Genomic DNA, 12,163 nt, shown 5'->3' with positions numbered 1-12,163 from the left:
GCATCACGTCATGTTTTTAAAACTTACATTTTTAGGGGAATTCCCTGGCAGTCCACTGGTTAGGACTCTTGCTTTCACTGCGGGAGGGCCCAGTTTCCATCCCTGGTGGAGGAACTGAGATCCCGAAAGCTGCAGGGCACTGCCAAAAAAAAAAAAAAAAATTTACATGTGTGAACTCCTTTACTCTTCACAACAACTCAGATAGGTAATTTGTTGAAAATCTCAGGTAGTACTGAGTGTTGGGGCCTCAATCAAAACCTAGATCCTCCATCTTCAAACTCCTTACCCTTCCATACTACAATTTACTTTATGCTACATAAAGTGTAGTTATTGAGGTAATTTTAATTCTTGAATGTGTATGTGCATGGTTTATATGCTTTTTGTGCTTGTACAGCTTTATTTTACAATATATTATACTTAATGATACCCTTGCCATGACATCATAGTTTTGGGAGAAAAAACCTTAATCGTCTAAATTTATTTGGTGACAAAAACAGGGACTGCAAAATCAGAAGAATTTTACTATATAGTTATTTTGAATGAGTCTTTTTTCCCCCTGTCTATGGAAGAGAAAAAAATGCTCAGTATACATTTTGGTTTTAGATACTTGAAAATTCTTCTGCAAATGCCTGTAAATACGAAGAGTCACTAACATTGACTGCCCTTTTTTCATTCTCCTTGACCTTTCCAGGATCTGATACTACTGTCCACGCTCTCCTTTAAAAACCACTCTCCTCGCTTAGCTTGAAATAAACTACACTACATGCGAGAGTTTCCTCACCACGTTTGATCACAGAACACTTTTAAAAATTATAATGTGTTGTTGGAAGCCCAACAGAGGCTCATGAGCTGTGTTTAGATTAAAACAGACAGCAAAAAATGGTCTCGTAAATAAATTGTTGTAGGAAGAGATCACATTTTCATTCATAGTCTATATAAGAACAAACAAAATTTGAAAAGTAAATTTTATTTCACCTTATTATGGGACCACCTGGTACCTTTTACGCTTAATCAGGTAAAATTGATTTAAATTCTCAAATTTTGTTTTAATTTTTTAAATTAGTGTTACCACATTCAGGAGTCACTAACTGGCTCATGGCCACTCTAGAAGTGAAGGTTTTTAAAAGGATTTCTCTAGGATATTTTTGAAACCCAAATTGTTTGGAAATAATCCAACGGTCACTATTTGTCACACGATTTGGAAGAACAGACCAGTGGTTTGGAATAGAAAGAACATGAGCAAGTGCAGAGGAGTGGAAACACCCACAGCATTTTTTTGAAGATAGGAAAGGGAGGCGCCTACCTTGAGCGGAAGTACCCCTCAAAGGTGAAGGGAATGAGAGTGTGGTTAATGGAAGACCGTTATCAGCAAGCTGGGGCTTTTGGGTTTAGTTTAAGAAGACTTTGACCTTGAGTAAAGCAGAGTCTTGACTCCAAGAAATAAATAAGGAAAAAAGAATCTATATTTAAAATAATATTCATTTACTCAATAGATATTTCTTACGTGTCTATTATAATACTTGTCAGGTGCTGGACTAGGCACTACAAATTTAGGGTGAGCAAAGTGTGACTCTGTCCCTGTCCCCACGTAATTTACAGTCCAGTAGAGGAGGCCGACTTTAGTCATATAATTACAGGTAAATGTAAAATTCTACTGTGGTTGTTACTATGAAGAAGGGGCACAAATATTATAAGTCTACAAGTGGTATGTAAAATGGTAGTGGGAGTGATTCAATGCCAAGAGACCAGTGTGAAGACTCTGGTAGTCACCTAAACATAGGTTAGTGAGAACCTGGCCCACAGTGAATGGAGGCTGTGATGATGCATCAAAACGGAATAGATGTGCCTTCATTTTGCCCCAGTTAGTGGAAAGGAGAGAAATCAGGTTACCTTGGTGGGGTTAGAAAAACCGGTAAGATTTACTTAAAGCAAACAAAGTAGAAAATAGGGCATGGAGAAAAGTCAGAGAGCCAAAACGTAGCAATTAGCCTTTAATGTTATTTTTCCATATCAATAAGAGCACAGAAAAACTGATGAAATCCTAACACTCTCTGCCCCTCATTTATCACATCCAGTTTTCAGGTGTGTGCAGTCACTTTATGGTAATTATCTACTACTTATCAGATTGTGGATTATAGGATGTATCCAAAGGAGTGATCTATTCGTTCATACAGACGGTATTCCTGATAGTACAAATCAAGTGCCTGGCACGTGGTACGTGCTCAATAAATATTTGTTGAATGAATAAATGAATGAATGAGTGCTATTTCTGATGATTTGTTTCAGAGCTGGGATGAGTGTCCACATATTGGTTGTTCTCTGAGGTCACAATCATCCAGATAAATCATCCTCATTCTGCCACTGCTAAACTATTACTGTAGCAGCTGGAACCTAAGGGAAAGAAAGGGCCCGAAGCAATCCCCTCTTTCCCATTCTCCAACCCTGGCCTCACTTCCCCCTGTCCCATAACGCTGCTGGGGAGTCTAGGCAAAGGAGGGGAAAACAGCCCTTTCTAAGAGAGCAGGCAGGTGGGCGATTTCAAATGGGTTATGCCTGATAGAAAAAGGGAAGTAGAATCAGTCATTCACAGGCCTTATCATGCACAGGACCACAACATCCCTGGAAAATAAATGGCATAAATTAATTTATTCAATCATTCAGGAAATCTTATTGAATATCTAATGTGTCATCTAAGAACTTTTCTAAGGGATTTGGACTGGCTCTTCAAGATAGAGATGTTCCTTAATTTTAGTACATAAGACGTATAAAATAAAACTTTGAAATGATTTCAAATAATATTTAAGGCTATGAAGAAAATGAAAGGATATTGTGATGGAGTGTATGGGAGATTGACGATCTTTATTACAATGCCTATAATCTGTTCATTGCTATGCCCAGGCATTGTGCACTTGAGTTGTACCATTATAGCTTCAACTGTTACGTTTTTCCATTACTGGGAAGAGGAGATCTAGGGTCAAGTTACTTCCACCAGGGAGAGTGAGCAGATTTTTAATGAGGCTGTGTAGAGTTATTTTTCAGAAGGTCAGAAGGCCACACTCTCCTGAGAGTCTCTCTGGTTTTCAGGTAGGCCTCGCTCACCTTCACAAAGCAGGTTGGACCCATTCTCCTGATACCAGACAACTTGGCAAGAATTCTGGGCAGCAGGCTCCTGAAATTCCAGTATTTCACTGTGAGTAGGGCACAGCACCCACAGACCACACTGGTAAAATGACCAACCATCTTCTGGAAAATCCAGACATGATGTTATCTAAAAATGAGGATTAAATGAAATTCTGGTCTTTAGAGCCATTCAGAACTAAGTTTGGTTTCCTTTCCTATCTCTTTCTTTTAAGGCATGGACTCTGGAGCCAAACTGCCTGGGTTGGAATCTCAGTTCTACCACTTAGCAGCTATTTGACATTGGCCAAGTAACTTAATATTCTGTATCTTGATTTCTTCATCTGTAAAATGGGTACAATTATAGTACATTGCTCATGGTGGTGTTGTGAGAATTAAATAAGTCAAAGCCCATAAAGCTCTAGAATAGTGCCTGAAACATGTTCAATAAATGTTAGTTATATATGTGTTTTTTGTGTGTTTAACATAAATGTGAATACACTATTATTTTATGCAATTTATTTTAAATTTAATTATATATATATACATGTATATAATTTATTGAATAATTATATATACACATATATATGTATGTAGGTCAGTACATAGATTTCTACTTCATCTGTATTTTAAAAACCTTGTATTCTATTATATGAATATACTATAATTTATTTATTCTCAGTATTGACACCCAGGTAGGTTGTTTTCAGGTTTTTACTAGAATAAACAAGGTGGCCATAAGCATCCTTAGTACTTGCCTCTTTATACATGGGGGAACATTTTTCTTGCATAGATAACTAAGTGTTGTATTGCTGTCCTGAAGGGTGTGCTTATTTTCTACTTTAACAGCTACCGCTGAACCAATTTACACTCAAATCTAAATTGCATAAGACTACTCATTTCCTCCCATAATGTCCAACACTGGATATTATCAGTCTTTGCAATATTTGCCAATCTGATGGGTAGTAAGTGGTATCTCATTATTCCTTGATTACTAGTAAGATTTTTGTTGTTTTATGATATATTGTGGTCATACTCTATATAATTTTGCATCCTTTTAAAATTAATATTGTACCATAAGCATTTTCCCCATGTTATTACACTGAATTATTTTCTAGTCTCTGTTAACACTCAGACAAGAATGTTGCTAATTCTTGTTTTTTTTTTTTGGTCTTAGAACATGTTTAATCAAGGCAGCTCTCACATATCTATTGACAGTATATAACCTCTTGAGACAAACAAGCTTTTAGCAAGAGGTGATGTAGACAGTTAAAAAAATCCACAAGCCAAGTTTCTTCTCTCTTGGTTCCTGTTTCTGTAGCAATTCCAATGGAGTATGTTAGATAACATTGCATACCTCTTCATAAAGCACTGGAGGCTGCCATCCAATTACTGAGTTGGTGGTTTACCAGTGGGACACAGACCACAGTGCCTCGCAGCTAAAGGAATTCAGTGCTATGTTATTTGATAATGTGCTTTGTGGTGAAAATCTTAAATTGCCACATAATCCCCAAATTCCACCTAGGGTGCCTTCCTGTATGACATAGCCTGCAAGCGCAACACTGTAGTTAATTCTCAGAATCCCTTGCAAGCTCTTATTCTAGGTACAAATTAGATTACATAAATTCCATGTACTGGTTTTGGATTTCAAAAGTAGAAGTGCGACAGAGGGCATCTTCCTGCATTGTCAGCTGTTGAATTTTGCTGCAGCCATGGTCTGATGTCCTATACCCAGCTTTGCTGGGGTCAGGATGTCAGGGAGGCAGTTAGAGCCACTTTCTGATCCCTGGATCACAGTGATGACGATTCCATGGCAACCTCCTGATTGCTCATCCTTCTTATTGTGGCTCAGGAGCAGCTAGCTCTCCTGGAGAGACAGCTGAGCAGTGTCACTGTGTCATTCCTAGAGACCTGGTCCAGAGTTTGTTTGTCCAACCTTCAATTTTGTAAGCACCTAACTTCCTGAATTAAATATCTTCTGCTTAAACAGAGTGGTTTCTGTTTATTGCAATTGAACCCTGACTGATACCATTTCTGTTCTTATAATCAAATTTAAAATGTGTTACTACTACGAAAAAAATGTACTACTACGTTGAAAATGTAATATAAATTTTTTTCTCATCTCTGGCAAACAAATATCACTTCATAATTTTTAAGTATACATTGATTACAAGTGTTTACACATTTGGGCAAAGCACTAACTTTAGTTTGCAATTATACCCACAAAACCACACCCATAAGTATGATACACATATTTTAAAATTATTATATGAAAATATAATAGCAGAGTTCTAGAAAGATTAAAAATAGGGAAAAACTCAATTCTGATGTCCATTTTTGAGGGTTATATTCATTGTTAGATGAGTGACAGATGATACTGGCCAGAGAAGCATGTACTAGAATGGTTGGGAGAGCAGGAACATTGCATCAGACAACCTTAGTTCAAACCTTGGCTCCAACACTTGCCAGAAGCATGTGTTTGGGTAAGTCTTTTATTCCCTTGAAGCCTCAGTTTTCTCATCTATAAAATGGGGGTAATCCTAGCACCCAACTCATACAGTTGCTATGTAAATGAGAGAATATATATAAAATTCTGAGCATAATGTCTAGCTTATATAGCTCAATAAATGTTAGCTATCGTGGAAATAAACTACTTTTTTTTGCATGATTTACTTAGAAAATACAAGACGATTAGGCCAAGGAGTCTAAGAGTTTCTGGCAAAGAAACTGTACTTATTGGTTTCTAGTTTTAGTTATTTCTATTTATAATTTCATATGCTCTATGGTATGTTGGCCCCCTTCTTGAAAGAGTCATCCAAAATCCCTGAGGAAATACTAGATGATGAAACAAATTACCTTTAGATGTCTTTGAAACTTGTTAATACTTGCTAATTCTGTACAAGTTATATTTAAAATCTGACTAGCGTTAAGCCCATTTTGGGCTTTCATTAAATCGTGGCTTGCTGGTTTGGGGACTGGTGGACATTAGCAGCAAGTCTACGCATCAGTGCGCAGTGGAATGTGGAAACCTAGATTCTGCCTTAACTGTTCCTGATGATGCCTCCATCCCAAGATCAGCATGTTTGCCATGAAATGACAAATTACCATTGAGAAACTGCAGGGGCTGGAGAAAACCCTGGGCTGCTGGGGAATCAGGACCCCAGGGAGTAGGGGAGCAGGGGCAGGGGCTCAGGCCATCAGCAGCGGAGAGGACTTAGGCAAACTGTGAACTTTCTCTGGGGTCAGAACCTCATTTGTGAAGTGAAGGAATTGAACTGGATGATGCTGTTGCCCAACAACTGGCCCATTGGCCAAAAAGAACTTTTCTAAATAACTGGCAACTGGGAAAGCAAAGTTTTAAATGCTTATTATCATAAGGGTTGAAATTCAGAGATAAAATAAGGAACTGTATTATAATACTTAGAGATATAATGAGAAATTTGTTCATATTAGAAGAGACTCAGTTGAGATATTCATATTCATATTATACTATTTGGGGTTGTCAGATACAATGGTATAGTAGAGATCAAAGACTGGCAGCTGTGTACAGCCAGGCGGATTATCTTGGTTTGGGGGATGGGGATTGGAAATCTGCCCTTTTAAACAAGTCTTCCAGGGATCTCTAGAGTCACTGCAATTTGAGAACCATTGGTCTTGTATATATATTTTCTTTGACAGAGACAATTCAATTTGTTAAGGAATCCTAAATTATTTTGCCCAGAATTTCTCTTTAAAATTATTTTTTCATCAAAAAAAAATATTTTTTTCATTATAAAAAGAATGTAATTTTATTGCAGAACATTTGTAATATGCAGAAAAGTAGAAAGAAGGAAAATCATTTATACTACTCAAACATATCTACTTTGTTTTCTCAAATACATATTTTTTACATGACTCTTACTCATGCTGTCTCAACTGTGTATCTTCCTTTGTTTTCCAACTGAACATCATAGCAAACATTCCTCCATATTATTAAAACTATCTTAAAGCACCATTAACATTTTTAAACTTGCATTTATCCTATGACAAAATTAATACCTATTTATTATAGAAAGATTAAAACACACAAAGAAAAAAAGAGAATAAAATCCATAATCCTACCATCCCAAAATCACATTGTACTATGATGTATCACTGTCTCAACTTTTTTGCATATTTATATAGATTTATTTTTAAAACAAAACATGATCATACTGTTTGAATTGTTTTATAATCTATTTCTATTTACTATATTGTAAATATTTTTATGTTAACAAATAATGCATAACATAAAATTTCCTATATAAATTCCTGACAACACTGGTTAGTAGCATTTCTTTTATTATCTCCAATTTAAAAATAGTCTCAAATACTGCTTTTCTCATGTAATTCTATGTCCTGTTAACATCCCTTATTGTTGGGCTTAGGACTATTTCTAGTTCTTTGCTATTACAAACTACTTTATATTGAATATTCTTGTGACTCATTGTTAGGCTGTCACCCTGGTAAGTCTGTAGAATAGTTTTCTAAAAGTAAGATTGCAGGTCATATGAATACATATTATAAATGTTGTCAAATCACCATCTAAAAGGTGATACCAATTTACAGTCTTACAAACAAAGTACTGAAGGGCCTGCTTCTAATCATTATCACCAACACCAGATGTTGTCAATTTGTAATTACCAATCTGATAGGCCACAAATGATATTTTTTTAAATTTGCATTTTCCATATTTATAATGCTGCACTTTCTTTCACATGCTAATTGGTCATTTGTCCATGTTTTTCCAGTAGCCTGTTGATACCTGCTGTCTCAGACCATGTGGGCTGCTATAGTTAGTTACCACAGACTGGGTGGCTTATAAACAGCATAAATTTATTTCTCACAGTTCTGGAAGCTGGCAAGTCCAAGATCAAGGTGCCAGCAGATTTATTGTCTGGTGAGGATCTGCTTCCTAGTTGTAGACACTCTCTTCTCCCTGTGTTCTAACATGGCGGAGGGGCAAGAGAGCTCTCTGGGGTCTCTTTTATAAAGGCAGAGCCCTCATGACCTAATCACTGCCCCAAAGCCCCACCTCCTAATACCAACACACTGGGGATTAGATTTCGTCATATGAATTTGGGGGGGGGGGCACAAGCATTCAGTCTATGGCACTTTCCATCATCAAATATTGATTACCCTCACTCCCACCAGCAGTGGAGTCCATTTATACAACCGATTAAGCTTAGGCTTTGCCATGTGACTTGCTAATAAAATGTTGGCAGAAGATATGTGACTAAGGGTCTAAAATGTGCTTGGGTGGTGGGGAGTGTTTGTTGGTCTTTTGCCATCGCTGCAAGAAGAACATGCCCTGGCCAGCCTGCTGCTGGAAGCATGAGAAACACATGACACAGGCCTGGACCCTGCCTGTACTGAGCCCAATGATCAAACGACCTTAGTTGACCTGCCTGTCATAAGTGAGAATAAGTATTATTTTACACCATTGAATTCTGGGCCTCTTTATTATTTATTATTTTTTGTGACAATAGCTAACTGAGACATCACCCTAGCCGCTTTTCCATTGCTTTATTTTCTTACTGATTTGTAAGAACTATGGACATAATTACTTTGTTAGTATGACGTCACATATAATTTCCCCTTTTGGAGTTTTCTTTTTAGTTTTGGTTACTGTGTTTATTGACTTACTGAAGCTTTTTATTTATTTATTTTTTAATAGACAAATCTGGCATTCTTTTCCTTTATGGCCTCAGCCTTTGGTATTATGCTTAGAAAGGGCTTTCAAGGTAACATAAATACCTCCCTCTGTTTTCTTCTAGTACTTTTATTGCTCTGGTTTTTACACTAAATCTTTACTCCATTTGTAATTTATTTTGATAAAGGATATGAAATAGGTATCATCTAATTCATAAACATACTTGGGTCTGGTTTTTTAAAATTGAGACAGAATTGAAACTATATTAGTTTCAGGTGTACAACAAAATGATTCAATATTTGTATATATTTTGAAATGATCATTACAAGTTTAAGTCTAGTTAACGTCTGTCACCATACGTAGTTATAATTTTTTTGCAATGAGCACTTTTAATATCTACTCTTTTAGCAACTTTCAAATATGCAATACAGTATTATTAACTATAGTCACCATGCTGTACATTACATCTGCATGACTTATTTATTCTTTAACTGGAAGCTTGTATCTTTTAACCCCCTTCCCCCATTTCACTCACTCCCCACCCCCTGCCTCTGGCAACATGCTCTGCCCATGAGCATGGGTTTTGTTTTGTTTTGTTCTTTTCAGATTCCACATATAATTAGATCATACAGTATTTGCCGTTCTTTGTCTACCCTATTTCACTTACATAATACACTTGAGGTCCATTCATGTTGTCACAATGCCAGAATTTCACTCTTTTTTTTATGACCGAAAAATATTCCATTGTATATACCACATTTTCTTTCTCTATTCATCCACTGATGGACACTTAGGTTGCTTTCATATCTTGGGTATGGTGAATAATGTTGCAATGAGCAGAGGGGTGCATTTATCTTTTTGAGTTAGTGTTTTTGTTTTCTTTGGATAAATACCCAGGAGTGGAAGTGCTAGATCATATTGTAGTTCTGTTTATAATTTTTTGAGGAAACTTCATACTGTCTTCCATAGTGGCTGCACCAATTACATTCTCACTAACAGTACACAAGTATTCCCTTTTTTTCACATCCTCGCAAACACTTGTTATTTCTAGTCTTTTGATAATAGTCATTCTAACAGGTGGGAGATGATATCTCATTGTGGTTTTGATTTACATTTCCCTGCTGATTAGTGATGTTGAGTATCTTTTCATGTGCCTGTTGGCCATCTGTGTGTCTCCTCTGGAAAAATGTCTATTCAGATCTTCTGCCCATTTTATTGTTTTTTGTTTTTTTTCCCAGGCAGGAATTAACACTTTATTTATTTTTTTTAAACATCTTTTTTGGAGTATAATTGCTTTACAATGGTGTGTTAGTTTCTGCTGTATAACAAAGTGAATCAGCTATACATACACATATATCCCCATATCTCCTCCCTCTTGCGTCTCCCTCCCACCCTCCCTATCCCACCCCTCTAGGTGGTCACAAAGCACTGAGCTGATCTCCCTGTCCTATGCGGCTGCTTCCCACTTGCTATCTATTTTACATTTGGTAGTGTATATATGTCCATGCCACTCTCTCACTTCGTCCCAGCTTACCCTTCCCCCTCCCCGTGTCCCCAAGTCCATTCTCTATGTCTGTGTCTTTATTCCTGTCCTGCCCCTAGGTTCTTCAGAACCATTTTTTTTTTCTTTTAGATTCCGTATATATGTGTTAGCATACGGTATATGTTTTTCTCTTTTTGACTTACTTCACTTTGTATGGCAGTCTCTAGGTCCATCCACCTCACTACAAATAACACTACAAATAATTTTGTTTCTTTTTATGGCTGAGTAATATTCCATTGTATATGTGTGCCACATCTTCTTTATCCATTCATCTGTCGATGGACACTTAGGTTGCTTCCATGTCCTGGCTATTGTAAATAGAGCTTCAATGAACATTTTGGTACATGACTCTTTTTGAATTATGGTTTTCTCAGGGTATATGCCCAGTAGTGGGATTGCTGGGTCGTATGGTAGTTCTATTTTTAGTTTTTTAAGGAACCTCCATACTGTTCTCCATAGTGGCTGTATCAATTTACATACACCAGTCAGAATGGCCATCATCAAAAAATCTACAAACAATAAATGCTGGAGAGGGTGTGGAGAAAAGGCAACCCTCTTGCACTTCTGCCCATTTTAAATTGGATTTTTTGCTATTTTGCTATTTTTTGTTGAGTTCTTTATATATTTTGGATATCAACCCCTTATTAGATATATGATTTGCAAATATTTTCTCCCATTCAGTAGGCTGCCTTCATTTTATTGATGCTTTCCTTTGCTGTGAAGATTTTTAGTTTGATGTAGTCCCAGTTGTTGATTTTTTTCTCTTGTTGCCTTTGCTATTGGACTCAGATCCAAAAACTCATCTCTAAGACTGATATCAATGAGCTTACTCCCTATGTTTTCTTCTAGGAGTTTTATGGTTTCAGGTCTTACTTTCAAGTCTTTAAACCATTTTGAGTTAATGTTTGTGTATGGTATAAGAGAGTGGTCCCATTTCATTGTTTTACAGGTGACTGTCCAGCTTTCCCAAGACCATTTATTGAAGACTGTCCTTTCCCCTTTATATATTCTTGGCTCCTTTGTTGTAAATTAACTGATCATTTATGTGTGGGTTTATTTCTGGACTCTCTGCTCTATGCCATTGGTCTATGGGTCTGGTTTTATGCCAGTACCATAGTGTTTTGATTACTATAGACTGGGTCTGGTTCTAGTCTTTCAATCCTCTTCCATTGATTTGTAGTCTATCCAGTAGCACATCATCATGCTTTTAAATTTTACTTTATTTATTTTAATCTCATGGTGTAATTTACATTGATGAGACTATGCTATCCCATCCAGTTGAGGATGCATACGTAGATGTGAAAAGTTGAAAGTAAAGGATGGAACTGGTAGTCACAATGTTTAGGAGACGGGTTACTTCTGAGAGTGACGGTGGGGTTGTGAATTGGGAGGTGCACACAGCTGGCTTCTGGGGTGCTGCCACATTTTATTTCCTGACCTGGAGGAGATTACACAGGGGTTCACCTTATAATAATTCTTTAACCTGCACCAATATGTTTTACTTACTTTTTCTATAAAGATGATAAGGCTCAAAATTTATGAGTGTTTTTAGAAGTTCTTACTGTACTCAGAGTACCTTTCAAGCATGTGTGTAGAGAGGATTTAAAAAATAGCCAGGGGTGGGGTGGATCCTTATACTTGGAAAGTTTAGATGTATCATTGAGATAAACATGATTTTGGCATAGTTCACAGTTCATAGAAGCACAAGGTCTGTGAGGATGTTTGTTCCAAGCCTCCTCTCCCATAACACGTTCAGACTTTCAGGTCAGGCCCCCAGATGTCCCTCTTTCCTACTCTTCCCAGGGCCCACATTCCCGTTGAGGTCGGCCCTG

The 12,163-nt window shown here is 37.0% G+C and overlaps 1 pseudogene; it reads right to left on the bottom strand.

Annotated features, from left to right (window-relative positions):
* Positions 1-12,163, bottom strand: part of LOC133087135 (hemoglobin subunit mu-like) — a 32,719-nt pseudogene that overhangs the window by 1,879 nt on the left and 18,677 nt on the right.

This window comes from Eubalaena glacialis, chromosome 3 (genome assembly GCF_028564815.1).
Source record: "Eubalaena glacialis isolate mEubGla1 chromosome 3, mEubGla1.1.hap2.+ XY, whole genome shotgun sequence".
NCBI lineage: Eukaryota > Metazoa > Chordata > Mammalia > Artiodactyla > Balaenidae > Eubalaena > Eubalaena glacialis.
Note: the sequence above shows the minus strand (reverse complement) of the source record. Positions and strands in the feature narration are given on the sequence as shown.